This window comes from Eulemur rufifrons, chromosome 23 (genome assembly GCF_041146395.1).
Source record: "Eulemur rufifrons isolate Redbay chromosome 23, OSU_ERuf_1, whole genome shotgun sequence".
Taxonomy (NCBI): domain Eukaryota; kingdom Metazoa; phylum Chordata; class Mammalia; order Primates; family Lemuridae; genus Eulemur; species Eulemur rufifrons.
This window is the reverse complement of record NC_091005.1, coordinates 32,065,047-32,086,182: the sequence shown is the minus strand read 5'-3', so window position 1 is coordinate 32,086,182 and position 21,136 is coordinate 32,065,047. Positions and strand designations below refer to the sequence as shown.

The 21,136-nt window shown below is 39.4% G+C and overlaps 1 non-coding gene across 1 annotated transcript; it reads right to left on the bottom strand.

The window, feature by feature from the left end:
• Nucleotides 1-10,399: 10,399 nt before the first annotated feature.
• Nucleotides 10,400-10,560, bottom strand: LOC138374074 (U1 spliceosomal RNA). Its single transcript, XR_011231349.1, has one exon. It is a non-coding gene; the product is annotated as a U1 spliceosomal RNA (small nuclear RNA).
• Between the last annotated feature and the right edge of the window lie 10,576 nt (nucleotides 10,561-21,136).

Below are 21,136 nucleotides of genomic sequence, written 5' to 3'. Positions count from 1 at the left end.
TGGGTTTGTCATATATGGCTTGTATCATTTTTAGGTAGGCCCCGTCTATGCCTATTTTGTTAAGCGTTCTTATCATAAAAGGGTGTTGAATTTTGGGAACTTAGATTATTGATTTGAGACTTTCCTGTTTTTCTAATGTGCACATTTAGTGCTGTGAATTTGCCTTCTCAGCACTACTGTAGCTGTGCCCCACAGATTTTGGTGTATTTTATTGTTCACTCAGTTCAATGCATTTTTAAAAATATTTCTTTCGACTTCCTCTTTGAACGGTGGATTATTTAGGAGTGTGTTGTTTAGTTTCCAAGTGCTTGGAGATTTCCTTGTTATCTTTCCATTATTGATTGTCAGTTTGATTTCATTGTGGTAAGAAAACATGCTCTGTGTTATTTCAACTCTTTTAAGTTGGCTGAGGCTGTTTTATGGCCCAGGATATAGTCCATATTGGTGTATGTTCCACGGATGCTTGGGGAGGATGTGCATTCTGATGCTGCCGGAGAGTGGAGGTTCTCCAGAAGAACAGAATAAATAATATATAGATATGAAAGGAAATTTCTAGGGGAAATTGGCTCACATGATTACCACGGCAAAGTCCTACAGCAGGCCATCTGCAAGCTGGCAGATGAAAGGAGCTGGTGGTGTCACTCCCAGAGAAGCTGGTAGCCTGGCTCAGCCCAAGTTCCAAAGCCCCAGAACCAGGGAAGCTACCAGTGCAGCCCCCAGTCTGAGGCTGAGGCTGAAGGCAGGAGAGCCCCCAGCAGACCACGGGGAGGCTGTGGCACGAGTGTCAAAGTCCAGAAGCCAAGGAACCTGCAGTCTGATGTCCAAAGGCGGAGGAGAAAAAGCATCTGGCTCTGGAAGAGAGAGCGAGAGGAGGCAAGAGGAAGCTGAATATCTATCTCCCTTCTCCCTCCTGCTTTGTCCCAGCCCCAGCCGGTGGGATGGTGCCACCCACACTGAGGGCAGGCTTCCTCCCTCAGTCCACTGACTCACACGCCAGTCTCCCCGAAACACCTTCACAGACACACCCAGCAACAACGCTTCCCCAACCATCTGGGCATCCCTGAGTCTAGTCACGTTGACATCTAATGTTAGCCATCACACAGGGAGTGTTCTATAAATGTCAGTTAGATCCTATTGAATTCTTCTAGAGCCTTGCTAATTTTATGTCAAATTGTTGAGAGAGGGATGTTGAAGTCTTCAATTGTAATTGTGTATTTGTCTATTTCTCTTCTCAGTTCTGTTAGTTTTTGCTTCTTGTATTTTGCAGCTCCGTTGTTTGGTGTGTTTACATATAGGTTGCTATGTCTTCTTGGTGGACTTACCTTTTTAACATTATATAATTTCCCCTTCTGTCTCTGGTAATCATCTTTGCTTTGTAGTCTATTTTGTCTGATATTAATATAACCACCCTTGCTTTCCTTTGGTCAATGTTTATATGATACATTTTCATTCCTTTACTTTCAATCTGCCTATATCACTACATTAGAAGGGAATGTCTTGTAGGAAACCTATATTTGGGTAATGTTTTCTAATCCAACTTGTCAATCTCTGTCTTTTAATTAGTGTAACTTTAGGTCATCTGTGTTTAAAGTAATTATTGATATGTTAGGGCTTAAGTCTGTCATTTTATTTTTTGTCTTCTGTTTGTTCTCCCTGCTTCTCTTTTCTCTATTTTTTCTTTCCTGCCTTCTTGTAGATTACTGGAGCATTTTTTAGAATTTCATTGTGATGTATCTATAGTGTTTTTGAGTGTATTTCTTTGTCTAGCTCTTAATGGTTTCTCTAGATATTACATTTACATATATATGACTTATCATAGTCTGTTGGCGTCATCATTTTGCTGGCTTGAGTGAAGCATAAATACCTTACCTCCCTTTACTTTCCTTCCCCAGCCCTTTGTCATATAATTGTCTTAAATATTTCTATACATACATTGAGAGTCGCATCAAACAGTGCTATAATTTTTGTTTCAATTGTCAAACATTATTCAGAAAACTCAAGAGGGGAGGAAAATCTACATTTTTGCTTACTGTGTTCTTTCATCCTTCCTGATGTTCCAAAGATTCTTCTTTTATTGTTTTCTTTATATTTAGAGAACAACCTTGGCCATTCTTTTAGAATAGGTCTGCTGGTGAAAAATTCTCTTAGTTTTCCTTCATCTGACAGTGTCTTGATTTTTTCTTTAATCTTGATGGGTGTTTTTGTTTGTTTGGTTAGGGATTTTTTTTTTTTTTTGCTGGGGATTCTTTATTCTGATTTTCTTTCAGCATTTGAAAAATATTGTGCCACTCCCTTTTGACCTCCTTGGTTTCTAATTACAAATTTGTTGTCATTTGTTTTACGTATAATCTTTAGTTTTCAGAAATTTAATTACAGTGTGTCTTGGTGTAGATTTCATTGTTTTTATCCTACTTGGAGTTTATTCAGCTTCTTGAATCTGTAGGTTTATGTCTCTTGCCAAATTTGGGAATTTTGCAGCCATTATTTTTTCTGAGTACTTTTTCCATCCTGCCCTTTTCCTTCTTTCTTTCCAAAACTCTGATGACATGAATATTAGATATTTTGTTATAATCCCATAAGCCTTGGGCCTAGTATTAACCAAGTGAACTGCAAGAATTTGTACTATCAAACTCAGTATTTGCAAACTTAAAAAAAAAAAAAAAAAAACGTGGGCCATAGGGAAACAGTAAGGTATCATGGTTAGGAGACTGGCCTTGGTATTAGCCTGGCCTGGGTCCTGGTCCCAGCTCTGCCACTTATTAGCTGCATAACAGTAAGAAAAGGAAGCTATGTCTTAGCTTTATGTCTTTAATCTGTAAAATGGAAAAAATCTATGAATTCCTAATGATTAAAAGAGAGCAAAGAAGAAAGTCCTCCATTTTCACTATTTTTTGCAGCAATAATCAACTTATTTGAAATTCATTAAAGCATAATCATTATCTTACCCTTCCAATAGGAAATATATTTCATGGTAGCCCAATAACTTCAGCTGATAAAGGAAAGCTCAGCTTTACAGAAGAATGCCAGGCAATAAATGTAGAAGGAATGATAGAATTAGAAAAATCATTGATTTGAAATTTCTAAGGAAATCATTATCAAGAAGCATTAAAATGGCCAGGCACCGTGGCTCACACCTGTAGTCCTAGCACAGGGAGACTGAGGCAGAAGGATCACTTGAGCTCAGGAGTTGAAGACCAGCCTGAGCAAGAGACAGACCTCATCTCTACTAAAATAAAATTAGCTGGGTGTTGTGGCGCACACCTGTAGTCCCAACTACTTGGGAGGCTTAGGCAGGAGGTTTACTTGAGCTCAGGAATCTGAGGTTGGAGTAAGCTATGATGATGTCACTGCATTCTAGCTGTGATGACAAAACAAGACTCTTTCTCAAAAAAAAAAAAAAAAAAAAGGGAAAAGTCAGGCCAGGCGCGGTGGCTCACACCTGTAATCCTAGCACTCTGGGAGGCTGAGGCGGGTGGATTGTTTGAGCTCAGGAGTTCGAGACCAGCCTGAGCAAGAGCAAGACCCTATCTCTACTTAAAAAATAGAAAGAAATTATATGGACAACTAAAAATATATATAGAAAAATTTAGCTGGGCATGCTGGCACATGCCTGTAGTCCCAGCTACTTGGCAGGCTGAGACAGGAGGATCTCTTGAGTCCAGGAGTTTGAGGTTGCTGTGGGCTAGGCTGATGACATGGCACTCTAGCCTGGCCAACAGAGTGAGACTCTGTCTCAAAAAATAAAAATAAAAAAGTCAGAATGGGTATCTTAGTTCATTTGTGTTGCTATACAGGAATACCTAAAATATATATATACATATATATATATATATATATATATATTTTAAAGAGGGGTATTTGGCTCCTGTTTCTGCAGGGTATACATGAAGCACTGAACAGGCATCTGTGAGGGTCTCAGGCTGCTTCTTGGGGGAAGGTGAAGGGGAGTGGCGTGTGCAGAGATCACAAGGTGAGAGACAAAGGGAGAGAGCGGGGAGGTGTCAGCCTCTTTTTAACAACCAGCTCTCTGAGGAACTCACTCACCCTCAAGGAAGGGCATTAATCTATTCTGGAAGTATCTGCCCTTGTGAATCAAACCCCTCCCATCAGGCCCCACCTCCAACATTGGGGATCAAATTTCAACATGGTATTTGGAGGGGACAAATGTCCAAACTATAGCAATGGGATAGATCAATTACCTTGGCATTAATCCTATTCTAAACTCCAAACTGTGCTCTAAGAACAGAGTTCTTAATTTTAAGGGATGTTGATAAATCAAAGCATCCAGAGCAGGTAAACAAAGTGGTCACAGAGCTGGGCATGGTGGCTGACACCTGTCATCCCAGCTACTTGGGAAGAGTTTGAGGCTGCAGGGAACTATGATTGCACCACTGCACTCCAGCCTGAGTGACAGAACGAACCCCTGTCTCTAAAAAAATAAAAAATAAATATTTAAAACTTTTTAAAAAGTGGTCCCATAAGGTGGAGCCAGGCTGGAGAAGAGAAGGCTGTGGACGGAGTCTCTTCAGTCCACAAGGGACCCTCATACATTGCACAGGATAAATTCACTATTTGGTGGCTTCAGAAGCAGGAAGATAGGCAGATGAAAGATGTTGCTGGCAGCGAGAGAGGAAAAGCTTCGGTTAGTACTGGGGAAGACAGAACTGTAGCTGGTGAGAGGCGCGGTGCTGAGGGAAAATGCAGACAGTGAGGCACTAATACTAGTGTGTCCCCAACGTGACAATGCAGGGGCGAGGGCAGCAGGACAGGGCCCACTGGGTTGGTTCTGTGGGTCTTGACCAACCCGCTGGCTCCTAAAGTGCCCAGTCTGAGAACGTTTCCACTGGCTGCCCGTGCCCCGACCAGCAGATGGCGGGTGGCCACTCGCCAGGCTCTTGGCTGAGTTGAGTGGTTTGTCCCCATCCCACTGTTGTGAAATCAGGTGGGCCTGTTTGCTGGGATCACCCGCAGGCAGCCTCCCTGCATGGCGGGCTTCTGCACGCCTGCTCAGAGTCCCTGACTGCTTCCCAGCGAGCACTGCTGGGCACGGGGTACCCAGGGAGCCCCCCGGTCAGACGGAAGAAGGAAGCACAGACTGCAGCTGAAGAGCGCTGCACTCCCTTCCGGTTCCGAGAAACGGGAAGGCAAACACCTGGTGAGCAGCGGGGGGCCCTGGAGGTGCAGCCTGTGGGCCGTGCACGCGTGCAGCACCTCCACGGGGCGGAGGAGGGGAGGCCCCGGGCTGGCCGGCCTCTCTCTGCATGGCCAGCACGGTCGGCTCGTGCACACTGAGCCGGCAGTGAGCAGGGGCGTGCACGCGCGCGCGTGTGTGTGTGTGTGTGTGTGCGCGCGCGCGCGCAAGTCAACACACGGGTTGTGCTTCTGGTGAGAAGCACTGTGGGGAGGGTCCCTGGTGGACTGAAGACATTCCCTCCGCAGCCTTCTCTTTTCCGGGCTGGCTCCACCTTATGGGACCACTTCTTACAAATTTTTATTTATTTTAGTTTTTACTTTTTTTAAAGACAGGGTCTCCTTCTGTCACCCAGGCTGGAGTGCAGTGGTGCAATCATAGCTCCCTGCAGCCTCGAACTCCTGGGTTCCAGTGATCCTCCTTCTAGTAAGACACTCTGTGTTTTCACCTCGGCACCTGAAGGCCGCTGCCTTGTTAGGGTTTTCCAAACGGAGAAACTTAAAGACACACAGTGGGCCCCAGAGGCCGGACTAGGGACTGTGCTTCTGTGGAGCTGCCATGTGCCCTGGGCTGTGTTGTTACTTCAGTTCCTTCTCATTTTAATTCAATTTTGAGACTTATCAGCACTATGCTCCTCTACTTCCGGATTGGGCCGGAAGGAGGAGGCAAGGGGGTAAACTGAGTCCAGACTGCCATGGATAGGGGAACAAGTGTGTCCTGAGTCGCAGCTTCTCAGGTGGCCCTGATCCTGGCCATCTGGGAGGAGGCCCAGAGGACAAGCGGGAGGATCCCAGAGCCCCCGAGGAAGCCAAGCCAGCCCTGGGAGGCCTCAGGTCCTTGCTGGGGGACATGGGAACTCGGTTTCTGACGCCTTGTGCTTTGGCCTGGGGCATTTCGTAGGAGGCATTTTCAGCTGGGAGCACCCAGGCTGCGGTTAGCGACCTGAGGTTCTGTTGGGTGAAAGAATCCTGAGCCCTGGACTCCTCCAGACGTTTCACTCCAGCTCAGCAGCCTCCCCACGCTACCCCTGTGTGCACCCCTCTGGGGGACTTGGAAAAAAGGTTTTAGCCCAGGTTGTGTTACCTTTTGATATCTTCAGGACTCATTTTTATCCCTCTGCCAGATTCTAACCTTACTGTGCCACTAAGAGAGTTTTTTTTTTTTTTTAATTTCAATAAACTTCGTATTTTGAATAGTTCTAGATTTATAGAAAAGTTACAAAGACAGGACAGAGGCCCCCTGTATGCCTTTCAGTTTACCCTGTCAGAGCTCACATCACCGGAGTAGGAACGAACCCAGACTTGGGCGTGACCTGGGCTTTCCAGCCTTCCTCACTGTCAGTGCCACTTCCCACCCTTTCTACTCCGACACTTTCCACGTTCCTCACTCTTCTCTAAAACTGGTGGAAAATCAGTAAGAAAAAATCGCACAACACTATCAAAAAGTGGGCAAAGGACATGAATAGAAATTTTTCAAAAGAAGATATAAGAATGGCTAACAAACATATGAAAAAATGCTCAGCATCTCTAATCATCAGGGAAATGCAAATCAAAATCACAATGAGATATCATTTAACTCCAGTGAGAATGGCCTTTATCAAAAAGTCCCATAACAGTAAATGTTGGCGTGGATGCGGAGAGATAGGAACACTCATACACTGCTGGTGGGCCTGCAAACTAGTGCAACCCCTGTGGAAAGCAATATGGAGATACCTTAAACAGATTGAAGTAGACCTACTATTCGATCCAGCAATCCCATTACTGGGCATCTACCCAAAGGAACAAAGGTCATTCTATGACAAAGACACCTGGACCCAAATGTTTATAGCAGCACAATTCACAATCGCAAAGATATGGAAACAACCCAAATGCCCATTAATTCATGAATGGATTAGTAAACTGTGGTATATGTATACCATGGAGTATTACTCAGCTATAAGAAATAACATAGATATGACATCTCTATGGTTCTCCTGGAGAGACTTGGAAGCCATTATATTAAGTGAAGTATCCCAAGCATAGAAAAACAAGCATCACATGTACTCTCCAGAAAATTGGTTTCCCTGATCATCACCTAAATGCACATTTGGAAATGATACCAATTGGATATCAGACTGAGATGGGGGTGGGGGGAGGGGATGGGTGTATGCCTACATGAGGAGTGCGTTGCCCACCGTCTGGGGAATGGTCACGCTTGGAGCTCTGACTCGGGGGGATAGGCGGTACATGGGCAATGTATGTAATCTGAACTTTTGTACCGCCATAATAAGCTGAAATAAAAAAAAATAAATTATCTTTGTTAGGCTGTAAAAATATCCAGGTGGCAGCTCAATACCTCAGAATGTCTTAGAAATAATAACTGATATTAATTAAATATGCTTATCCACCCACTTAAATCTTCAATTTACTACAATACTAACCAATTGAGAATTGACACACAAGGAGAATAGATTATTATGTTCTTACAAACATCCTCTAAATGGCTGCAGTAAAAAAAAAGGAAAAAAAAAGAAAAAAGAAAAGAAAAAAGAAAAGAAAGAAAAGAAAAGTAAATTCAAAGCTACTTCCTACTGACAAGGGGGCATGTTTGAAAAATTCATGTTAAGGGGAGAAAACAAACATATCTTTAACAAGATTAATCACCATTATCCACAACAGATATGCTAATGAATTTACTTATTAGATATGCAACATTCTGTAGAGATACAAACAGAGTATCTGTCAGTGCTATTAATTTGATTCTTTAGAAACTTTGTGAATGTCTATTTCCTCTAAACTACAACAAAATAAAATTAACAAACGCTCTAATTTTGAAGTTTTTGGGTTATATAAATACTTTGAGGAGCTTCCCCTGAGATCCAGCAAACTAGGGCAATTGCCCCAGGCTCCAAGCTTTGGAAAGGACTAACAGACATCCATTCAATTATGCTGCTAAATATTACAGAATGAAGACAGGCGTTTGAGGTAAGAAAGGTAGTTTTCTCCTAAAGCAAAAGACCTTGAGAACTTTCTACAAATACACATACTCAGGCAATACACCATTATCATCAATATTAAGGTAAAACAGGAAACCTCTTGAAGAGTCCTTTATGGAAGAGTCCTTTAATGATTCATCTTCCCCTCTATGATGCTGTTGTAGATATGTGTGTGTGTGTGTGAGAGAGAGAGAGAGAGAGAGAGAGAAAGAGAGAGAGAGGGAGGTAGGGAGAAAGGCAGGGAGGGAGATAGAGAGAGAGAGAATACTTATTTTGATAAACAAGCAGAGGGGGAAAGTAATGAATCTGGGTTCTGTAATAATCAAACAAGTGATTCTGGGAACATCATTGAATCACAGACTCCTCATCCTAAAAATTAGAGAGTAACTTTTTAAAAAATCACTAAATGCAACCCCATCAAAAATTCTATGTTACCTCAAAAGGCAGAGAAAGAGGAGAGTGGAGGACCAATGCAAGGAGGGAGAAGAATGAAGAAAGAAGCAGACAACTTCAGAAAATGTGAGGAACTCATTCAGGGTTTTATGGTAAGTAGCAGAGTCTGGATTTGGGGGTCCAACCCACTGAGCTTCAAAGGCTTCACTGTGAACCTACCCCATGCAGACCGTGACTCTGAGATCTTGCACATGAAGTCAGTGATCGAAGTACAAGGACATGCATAGGATCCAAAAATAGACCCTTTAGGGTCAATTTCACAATGTGTTCATAAGGTAGAAAATAAAATAGTGTTGTCTTTACAGCGTGTCCTTTCCCACTGAGCTCAAACACTTCACAGACATCACCTAAACCTATGTTGGTGTGCTGGGTTTATTCATTAAATTACCAGGTGATGAATACCTCGACCGGGCTTACAAGGCAATCCAGTGGAAGTGCTGATAAACATCCCGGATGAACTACACTTTCAAAGTAAAAGGGTAAAAATACAGTTACCTGAATTGTTCCAATCATTATGGATAAAATATCTGGTTGGTTAACTAAGATATTTTAATTTTTACTTGGAAAATTTAGTGTCCTATATAAAAATTCGCATGGACTGAAGAGATATAAAGTTGCAGGTATGTTTATTGTTGAAACATAAAGAAGCAGCAGCAACATGGCCTAGTAAAAATGGAGGAAAATGACCAAATTTTATAAAGCAATGCCATACTTTCCTCATCTTCAAGAGCTTTTGATATACTCTGATGGGAATTATAAGCCATGATTTGTTAAAAATCACTAAAAATCCTTTTTCTGGGGCTCTATAACAAAAACTTAAAAATAAATTTAAAAAATACCAAAAAACACAGTTGAATTAAGTTGGATGGAATGCTTTTTCATATATAGTCAGAGAGGTTAGAAATGATGAGATACTTTAAGGGATAAAGAAGTGCTAACAATGTATTTCTTTCAGGGATCTATGGTGGGTCTGGTCTCATTACTGTAAAATCTGAGAAGTGAGAACTCAGTAAAGCTCCAAGTGAGACGATGTAACGCTGTCTTAGTAGCTTTCAGACAAGTAATGAGAAATAACATTTTACACAGTAGGGAATAAATTCCCTGACCTAACACCCAGAGATAACCCAGTATAAAAAAAGTGTTACGATAAATTAATACCTGTTATAATTTTAGGAGTTTATAAAAGAATCCTGAGGGTATTTTGAGCACATTCATAAACATATTTTAGAAGGTAATGATAGAAAATCCCCTGGTGTCACTGTCTACAGCTCTGGGCTCAGTCAGCATTACTGATCGAGCCCAGATAGTATTGACATAGTTCATATGAACAAATCACATGATCAAATCACACCCGCCCTTTGAGAATTAGCTCCAATATTATTCTTCCTTGAAGTCTTAAAGTAAAAGTACTTAGATGACCAAATTCCTGGAGAATTTGGTTTGTACATCTCCAAATATTTACTCTCCACCCTAAATCATATATTTCAATTCTTCCCATAGTAACGGTGGACCAAATATGGGCCAGCCATTGTGCTAGGCGCTGGTGGACACAGGTGAGTATAGTATGAAGATGACAGGTCTCAAGACTCTGAAGGAAAGCACTGTAGCATTCATTTAGTCTTCTCCCTAGATATGCTAAATATATACGTTATTTGTAAATGAAATACAATGTATGTTTTCGTGTCAAGTCAGCTCCCATGATTATATACCTACTCTCAGTATCTGCATATTTTTATTTATTTATTAATTATTATTATTACTTTTTTTTTAAATTTAAAGCACAGGGGAAAGTTGGAACGCAGTTCCCACACTACCAAAAATTAAGCAGTCGAGTTTTCCACATTTGGGGACAGCAGAGGGGTCAGCACACCCAGAGTGCAATGGATAAGCCTTGCCCTGGGAAACCCTCGTGACCATGGCATCTTCCCTGCCAGGTAAGTAGAGTATCCATGTAAATACTAAAGGAGCTATTTCCGTCTGTGGACATTCTGGGGAGTGTGACATATTTTTTGAGACAAGGTCAATCAAGACCTTGTGGTGTTTCTGAATTACACTTTGAAACTCATTTCTTTTCAAAGAGTAGATAACTGCTAACTCTTTATTAATGGATTGAATAACTATTCTGACCTTATTAAATAGTCATTTAAAAATGTATTGACTATTTTTTCTTGTTTCATATATATGAAGAAACAAGCAAAGGTACCTCAAATTTGAAAATCTTTTATTAGAATTCAATCATATTAAGCACACATGAACATATACACATACATTTAAAGTCTAGTCAAAGTATCTCCAAATTTACCATAAAGAATCTCCTGATCTCCCTTTAGTAAGAGAACAAGACTGGAAGAAAACAATGAGGTTGGCCAAGTGCATTTGTTTCCTTTAGCAAGCCAGGCAAATTCTAAAAATTATTAGATTCAAGTAGAAAACCAGAAATTTTAAGATATGTTGCAGGATAAATGGCCTCTGTTCATGCTTATGATCTAACTAGAACTAAATGAATTTCTAGTCTTGGATTTCCTGCAGACTCCTTTCTTTAATCAACTAAAAGATTTTGAATACATAGAGCAGTTATGCTCGTCTGGTATTTGCAGCAACGGCAGATAAGGAAAAGGTATTAAAGCTCAGTTAACTAAAATGCTTTTGCTTTATTTCTCTGGTTGTTTCATGGGAATAATGCTAATAAGATTGCAGGGGAGAGAGAATTATATGTGTGAAACTGCCATGAACATTTCAATTAAGTGAAAGAGAATAGCACATTATCACTCACTTAAAATGTTAACACATTAAAGAGTAAATTTCTTTCCTTTGTAATTGTTTTTAACATATGAGATCAGAAAGCAGCTGGTTGGGCTGTATCACTTCTATATGTAGAAAACTGAAGGAATAACAAGAATGGCAACCCTGTACTTCCTTAAGTTATCTTGTTAAACCACACCCATACCCCATGTGGTGGAGATCAATGTCTACATTTCAAAAATTAAGTACAGAATCAGGATTGGCACCAAAATCTGTCGAGCTCCAGAGTTATTGTAACTAACCACCAAACTGCTTTGTTTCTTGACTACTTTGTGCAGGCAGTGGACACATGCTTAACCTCAAATGAGGAAATACATTTTCATTAAAACATAAAACAATAATGATTATTTTCTTCTTTTGCTGTGACTACCTTTTTTGCTGTAGCTTTTGTAATTTAGGTTTAAAAGAGATGTCTCAAGATTTCACTATGTACAGCCAGTTTAATATTGCTGGTGATTAGTAAATAGCTATCACAGCTATTATATACATAGGTTCTTCATTTCATATGGTTTTAAATTAGGATTGACCAATACTAATTAATTCATTAAAGATATTGATGAGCAATGTGACCAAATATCTATTTGTGTATTTGTGGATCTATTATTTTATAAATATTTGGATAAAATTTAAAAATTGTAAGAATAGTACAAAGAATTTATAAATACATTTTACCAAGATTTTGACATTTTATAACATTGGTTTTTATTTTTCTCTCTTTCCCTTTCTCCCATATGCCTGTGTGTGTGTATTTTTTTCCTGAATTCTTTCAGAGTAAGTTGCAGACATGATATTCTCTTACCTAAACATTTCAATGTGTATTTTCTAAAAGCAAGGAATTCTCTTATATAACGTAGATGCAATCATTAAAATCAAGAAACTGACCTTGATACAATACTGTTATCTAATCCACAGATGTTACAAAACTTAGGCAGTTTTTAAGTTGCCCCAATAATGTCTTTAAGAGCAAATGAAAACCCAAGGTCATGCATTGTATTCATGAGATGCACTGTCATGTCTCCTTAGCCCCTTTTATTTTGAAATAGTTTCCGAGTCTTTCTCTTTCATGACACTGACATCTTTGAAGAGTAAAGGCCTATTATAATATTTTCTATAAAGGCCATCAATTTGGGTTTGTCTGATGTTTCTTCATGATTAGATCCAGTTTGTGCACTTTTGGAAGGAATACCCCAGAAGTACTACTGTGTCCTCTTCAACACATCGTTATCACGAGGCACATGCTGTCAACTGGCAGTTATTTTTTATTATTTGGTTAGGGTGGTATCTGCCATGTTTTTCCACTTTAAAATTATTTTACCTTATTTAATTAATAAATAACTTGTTAAAGAGATCTCTGAACAAAGAGAGTATTCTGTTACTTCTTAAACTTTCACCCATTTCTTTTAGCATCCATTTATATTTCTTGCCTGAATCAACTGTTAGGACAACGGCTGGCAAACGGTGCTTTTCTAATTCCATCGTTCCTTCTACATTTATCAGATGACTTTCTGCTGAAACAGCTTTCCCACTATGGGCTCATGCATTCTAACCTTACTCAATAGTTATAATCTTCTGCTATCATAATTTTGATGTTCATGTTATCGAAGATTTGGCCAGTGGAAGCCCCTACATGCTGTCCCCTGTGTCCTTTTGACATGTCCCCATCATTCTTTGAACACTTTCTCATCTTTCAGCACAAAAAGTTTTCCTTAGCATACAGGATAATCTTGGACTTTCCCTGTCCCAGCCCTGAAATCAGCCATTTCTCCAAGAAGTCTTGGTCCTTTTAGCAGAGAATGGTATTTAGTAACCAAAATCTAGGTACTAAGTGTATTCCTAATACAGTGTCATGGATGCTAGACATCAGAGAGTAGAGCTAGGGAAGAGATTGTATCTAGCTATCTATATTTCAAACCCTTAGTTCATACCAGCACATCAAATACAAATCCAACATCTGAAGGGTCATTCTATCCTTCCCTGTTTCTGTATCTGTAACTGTCTTCTCCAACAGTGAGAAACCTGGCTCCCATTATCCACAAGAGATATGGATATAATGTCTTAATCACAGAATGAATAGAAGATAGTTTCAGAATTACCGACCCATCTAGTAATTCTAAAAGAATTACTAGAGTTCAACACACATTTAGAGCTTTTTTTTTTCCCCCCCAAAGGAAAAAGAGCAAATACTGTGTTCAAGATTACTTGGGTTGATTGCTTGTTTTGTCTTTGGTGAAATCATGCTATTCATTTATAAAATGATTGCATCTATTTTTTTTCTCCTTATATTCAGTTCAAAATTTTCTACCATTCTTTGTTTTTCATTTATTTTTAGGGATAAAATATTAACACGGTTCCAAAAGTCAAGACTATACACAAAGGTATATTCGAAGAGGATACAATCTCATCCCTCACTTCTTCATTTAAAACTGTCCATCTCATGTTCACTCATTCTTTCTAGGTAACTTCATTAGTCTCTTATGTTTTCTTCCTATGTTTCTCTTTATTCATATGAGGAAATACATCTATATTTTCTTTTTTCTTCTTCTTTCTTATTAAAAAAGTAGAATACTATAGATATCCTTTATGTACTTTAATTTTTTAGTTAATATAATAATATATTCTGAAAATAACTTCATATCAGTTCATAGACATCATCCTTCTTCTTCTTTTTTTTTTTTTTACAGGTGCACAGAACTCAATTCTATGAATATGTCATAGTTTATTCAACCACCTGCATATATATGGACATCTTAGATCTCTCCAATGTTATGGAATTACAAATAATGTTGAAATGAATAACATGTGTGTATACATTTGCATTATTGTTAAAGGTGTATTTTCAGAATAAATTCCTGAAAAAGAAACTGCTGAGTAAAAGGGCAAATGCAATGCATATGTAGATATGTTAGATATTACTATTAATAAGTCTTTTCCTATAAGTTAAACTGAACATCTTTACATAATATGTAGATATGTTGGATATTGCTAAATTCCCTTCCTATAAGTTGCACTCAATATCTTTATATGTTTTTAAGAAACAAATGTAAATATTGTAAATATACATATGTGTATATGTATTATATGTACATATGTGTATGTATATTGATACACACATATATATAAGTTGTTCATGCCTTTTGCCCATTTTTCTCTCAGGTTTTAAAAAATCCTTTTGCCTCATTTATTAAACATTTCTGATATATTTTTAATAGTACCACTTTATCTTTGATAAATATTGCAAGTATTTTCTCCCAGTTGTCTTTTGACTTTATTTAAATCACTTTTGAGATGCAAACAATAAAAATATTTTTACATGTAGGCAATCAAATTTGTCTATCTTTGCATTTATTAAATCTGGATTTTGAGTCATAGTTATAAAGCTTTTCCCTAAAAATTCAAGTTAAAAAGGAATTCATTCATGTTTTTATCTAGTATTGTATGCTTTCATTTTTTTTTTTAACTTTTTCCAGGGTCTCCAGCCCCATTTATTAAAAGGGTTCATCTTTACTCTAGTGATTTGAGATGGTACCTTTATTATACATTCATATGTGCTTGAGTCCATTTCCAGATTTCCTCCTCTATTCCATTAGTCTATATTTACATTCATGTGTCAGTACCATACTGTTTTAATTATAGAGACTTTATAATATATTTTAATGTCTGCTAGGGTTATCTCCCCTTTGTATGTTTTACTATTTGGATTTTGGAATTTTTTTTCTCCTTTTGCATGCTTATTTTGCCATATGACATTTGATATCAGCTTGTTTAATTCCACCAAATACATTTAATATTGATTTTGGAGATTCATTACATTTACAAAACATAAAAAATGGACAAATTAACTTAGTGTGAACTGACACCTGTCACTGAGTATCCTATACCAAAACAAGTTATATCTTTTCATTTATTATGTCTGCTTTTATGTGCTTCAGTAGTGTATTAAAATTTACCACAATTAACTTTTTTGCACATTCCTTGTTAAACTTTTTCCTGTGTATTTTATTTTTCTGCTATTATAAATGGAGTTTTCCTGCAATTATATTCTCTAAGTATTGTTTGTATACATTAAGATATTGATTCCTGTATGTTAATTTTATAGACTGCTGTTTTATTGAATTCTTTTATTATTGGAGTTAGCTTTATCATTGATGATCTAAGGTTCTAGGCATACAATCATCATCTACAAATAGAAATAGTTTTACTTCTTCTTTTCAAGTTCTTACGCCCAACATTGATTTCTCTTTCAAATTGCATCAAAGAAAACCCCTAGAACAATGTTGAAGGATAGTAGATATAGGAGGAAATTTCTTGACTTATTTCTGATATTAGTGAAAATACCTCTAGTGTGTTTACCCATCAAGTAAAATTCTGTTTTGCTAATGCAGTTTATATATATATATTATCACATAGTGTGCTCACTAATTTCTATTTTGAGTTCTGTTTTCCTCAAACAGGTGTTGAATTTTGTCCAAAGCTTTACCAGGATATTTAGAGATTAGAAATATGTATTTCCTCTTTCAGAAATGTATGTGTTTGGATGAGATATGCATACAAATAGCTAATACAAAAGCATCTTTGAAATTCACTTGATATTCTGTTCACAAGTTGCATAATACATGAAAATAAAAATATATTAATTCCTTATCTTTTTCTTTAAAGCTCCAACTCTTTTTCTTTCAAATCAAAGAATAATAGGTATAGAAAAAGTATATCACAACATTGGCTTTTACAAATGTTTGTACATCCTATATGTGAAATCATGTTTGGGGAAGCATAACGAGATAATATAATGTGATTACTCTATAATCCAGTATTAGTTTTATCCTCACAAATTAGCATAAAAAGGGATTCATTCTACTATATAAGCTGCAGCTGAAGACAGTTCATGCTAATAATTTTCTGGCACTATCAGTATTGCAATTAAAAAATACAATGAAAAGGCTTGTACATAGTAAATAGTTGTAAGTAACTGCAATTAAAAAAAGTACACAAACAGGATTGCAGTTAACCTAAGTTTTGTATAGATAATCCAACTGAAGAACACCAATAAGGAATCATCGTCGCATTATTTATTTTATGTAAAGTTTAAAAAAAGAAACTTCTTTGAATGTAAGTGTATTTTGGGTTTGCTAGGAGAGAAATGCCAATTTCTACACTTATTTGTAACTCCTTCATTTATATTCTGAGAATAAATGAAAAACAGAATATTGTAATATTATAAAGAAAAGCAACTTTTGGTGTGCAAACAAATTTTGTCCCCTAAATTTTCCTGAGGTACTTTAGGATAATTTATGTTACACCTGTTGACTCTACTGAAGGTTTTGTATCACTCTATCTGGAATTATAAAACACACCTGTAAACTGCATTTTGCTTTAGGACCCTTAAGTGTATGACATTATGAGCATTGGTACAGAAATGCTCATATACACTTTTGGCTGAAATCATACTGATCATTACCATAAGTTGTGAATCAAAACACCATTGACCACATGGGTGAGTTGGCTGTTACATCTAGGGACTACATATTATTCTGTTTTTGCTCATCTCTAGAATCTGAGTCAACTTTCTAAAACCCCTGGGGGAAATGATTTATTTTTAATTGACATATGCACAAGGTAAATGAGAACTAATACTTGATAAAGACTGTGTAGCAGATTGCATTGCTGGCTGCAGTTTTTTAAGCCTCTCTGTAACCACACTTTTTGTGGTGCACCCCTCTTCCAGTCACTTTTGCTCTGGCCAATGGGAACAGGAAACTTGACACAGCAGAAGCGTAAAAAAGTGCTTGCTCATAAAGAAGCCTGGGCTTGTCTGCTTAGAGGATGAAGTGGGTAGTCCAGGATGAGTAGAGCCTAGACCCACTAATCCCAGGCAACCCAGCAGTTGACCACAGACACTTGCCTGAGCCAGCTGAGAACAGTTAATCCAGCCCAGAGCAGCAGAAGCACCCACTGACACATGAACTTGGGGGAACAATAAACAGCTGTTGGGTTGCTGCTTTAAACCTTTATATTTTGAGGTAGTTTGTTTTGCAATATTATTGTGGCAATGGGCAATTATACAAAGTGCCTAAAATTTTCTTTAAGTAAGGACATCTTCAGTGTTTCTTGGTGTCAAGATCTCTAAAATGCTGTGCTATTTCCAACAGAGCTTTTTTAAAGTGGGATTTGATAATGTGATTATAAAATTTGAATATATGAGTAGCAGCCAAAAATATCTACGCAACAACAAAAAAGCAGATATCAAGACTCATTGTGAAGCAGTGTCAGTACTGTCTCAAGCACATACAGCCAACTCAGGCAGAGTGGAAGAATAAACTGCAGCGTATTCATAGCAGTCAGTGTGAGTGAACTACAGCAACAAGCAAATAACTGTACGGATGAATCTTCACAACATAACACTGAGTGAAAATCTCCTAAGAGATTATCTTTGGTGTGATACCTATTTTATATACAGAACTTACAATGAAATGCTTTAAAAAAAAAAAAAAAAGCAAGGCAATGATAAGCAGGAAAATTCAAGATGCTGATTAACTTGGGATGCAGCAAGCAGGTAGATGGGGAAATCATATAGCAAAATGTAGCTCACAGTAAAACTAGCTTTTGTTTTGTACGGTGGGCTAATAAATTCTTATTTAATTACTAAAAAAACTAAATAAAGTAATTTAAAATAAACAACTAAGCAAAAGTAGTCCATACATGAACTAAAAAAATAGAGGTCTGCTAGCTAAGAAAGCTGGGAAGTGTGTTACAATAAGCAACGCATGCTGGCTGCCCTCTGACTTTGTTTCAATGACCCAGGGTCATCATTTTGTAATGCCCTAACATGGAAATGCAGCTCGGAACTATGGCTGGGATAAACATGTCACTGGTCACAGGCGGGGCATATAATTTGCTCTGAGAAGAGAGTCCATATATCTTATCCATTTCTTTCTCATACACAAACAATTACATGCAGGATGTTATTGATGAATTTGCAAACCTCTCTGTTTTAATGAACTATTAGGTGTCTTTGGCTATGTAAGCAGAAGCCTTTGGCAAAATACATTAAGTATATTTGAATTCACCACTCGAACTTCTCGATTATTTTTTTTTAGTCTGTACTAAGTCTGAGGTACACATTTTTTCCACCTTCCCAGTTGTTAGCTAGTATGAGACTATACTTATACTTACGTGGTAGAATAATTTTGATATTTTAAAAAATGTGTGCGGTCACAGGGCGGCTTAAGCGGGCCATGCGGCCCACCCTAGCGGGGCCCCGCGGTGTGGGCAGTTACAGGGCGGCTCTGAAGCCGGCCATGCGGGCCAGCGAGCGGGGCCCACGGTGTTGGCGGTCACACGGCAGCTCTGAAGCCGGCCATGCGGGCCGCCCGACCGTTGCTTGGTGAGGACGGGGGCTCGGTGAGGACTGGGGGGGGCTCGGTGAGGACGGGGCTGGGCTGTCCCAGCTCTCTGTGCCCAGCACCCGCGGCCTTGGTCACAGCCCGAGAGCCCGAGGCAGAAAGAGAACGTGTTTTCTTTTTTAACATTCACTAAAATTAACACACACATATTATGGGTAAGAAAGAGAGTCTACAAATAATGTTTCATAACTTTATTATAAGAAATACTTATTTTATAATTAATTTCCATTTATCATGACTTTTCCCCATTTATCGTGTTTTATCTGTTAAAAACTTTCAGGCTTTTCTTTCCTTTAGTAGCAGCGTGTTTCTATATTGATATTTATATTCAGTTTGCCTTGTTCCAGATCAGGGCAGGACAGGAAATCTCCCTCCCTCCCTCCCCCCTCCTTGTCTGTTGCTCAGTCAGCCTGTGCGGGTCCACAGCTCCCTGACTGTGGCTCAGAGTTGTTAAGTCCCGACTCATTCCGACCACGTGGAGCCAGAGAAACAGCAGAGAGGACATCCAAGGAGCCAGCTCTGGCCCTTCCCGGCCGCCACTGAGCCAGGGCGAGGGTGTTTCTCAGGGCCTCTCCCCAGTGCCGGGGTGTCTGGCTGAGCTTTCTTTGCCTTCCCTTCGCCCAAAAGCTGCCCTAGGGGCTGCTCCCCGCCACCCTGGCCCCCATCAGAGGCTGAGGGGGATTTCAAGGCTGGCCCTACCCTCCTCAGTCCCCTGTCTCTGTCCTTAAATTTCACTGCCAAACCCATTTCCTTACCTTGTCTCCCTCTTCAACCCCTCCCTATCTCCCAGGCCCTCGTACTTTCAGTAATCCCCAGCGGGAATGACTTGTGGATTTAGTGGATACTAAAGCTAAAATTCTGAGAAGAAAAATAGAAACAAATTCACCTACACGAAAATATCAAATTTGGGGGTCAGGGGGTTTGGGCACAGACAACAAGACCCCAAAGTATGGTGCTCTGACACGCTGAGCGCTTCGGACTGGGAGAAGTGGGAAGGCCTCGGAAGCCGCCTGGCAGAACCCAGGACTTTCCAGTCTTCTCTCGCCTCCCCCAGTCCCACGGCCCTCAGCACAGGGAGGGACTCTCTTTGGGATTTCCCTGTCTGACTAAGGAGAAGAGAAGAGACAGAAAGTCATCTCCATCCTACTAGACTTTTCTCTCTTCTTCCCAGGGCAGCACCTAGAGATCATCCACGTGACAAGACAGCCTCTGTTGCAGCGCCCTTTGCCCCTCATCTCTCCCTAGTTGGCCAGCCCCCCTCATTCCCATGAGAAGCGTTTGCCAGGTACTGTCTACCTCCCCTCTGTTCAACTCCCCTGGTAATCCCTTACAGCCCTAGCGTTGCCCACACTTCCCACAGCAGCCTCTCCCCAAGCAGAGGGTGTATGAACCTCAACCACCTGGCCCTGCCGTGAGTCTCAAATGCACGGGACTCCCACGTCCATGCGTGTGCTGACAAATTTGTATGTCTTTTTTTCCTGTTTCATGTCTATTGTCAATTTATTTCTGCAGACTGAGACTCAAACCTTCAGAGGGAAAGTTGCTTATAACAGAATACCTGAAAATGGGTAATTTATTGGAAGAATTAATATTTTTAAAATATTGATACTGCCCCAAATAATCTACAGATTCAATGCAATCCCTATCAAGATATCAATGACATTCTCAAGAAAACTAAACTAAACTAAAATAAAATGTTCCTAAAACTTCCTTCGCAGCCAGAGTCTGATTCTTCTAAGTCATTTTTGACTCAGAGTTTTGTCTGTGTTTCTTCACCCAGTATTGAGATGCAGCATTACCCAGAGTGCTCCGCGATTGTTCCCAGGAACTTCGGGTCTGTTCAACTCCCCTGGTAATCGCTTACAGCCCTCGGTTGCCGACACTTCCCACAGTGCCCTCTCGCCGAGCAGAGCATGTATGAACCTCAACCACTTGGCCCTGCCGTGAGTCTCAAATGCGCAGGACTCCCACGTCCGTGCGTGTGCTGACAAATTTGTATGTCTTTTTTTCCTATTAACAGGTCTATTGCCAATTCATTTCTGCAGACCGAGACTCAAACCTTCAGAGGGAAAGTTTAAACTTCCCTACAGAGGGATTCCTATTCATTCGTGTCTCCTGAGCTTTAGTGGCACATGAATTCAATGACCAGCATCCACCAGAGACTTTTTTCTCTAAATAGAATGAAGTGGATTTCCAGCTCAAAATGGAGCAGCGGGCATGTGTGAATGGAGGGAGGAAGAAGAAAAGGGAGACTCGTGAGAGTCAAGAAATTTCACTGCTTTCTTCTACAGCAGGCGGCGAGACAGCGGGAGCCTG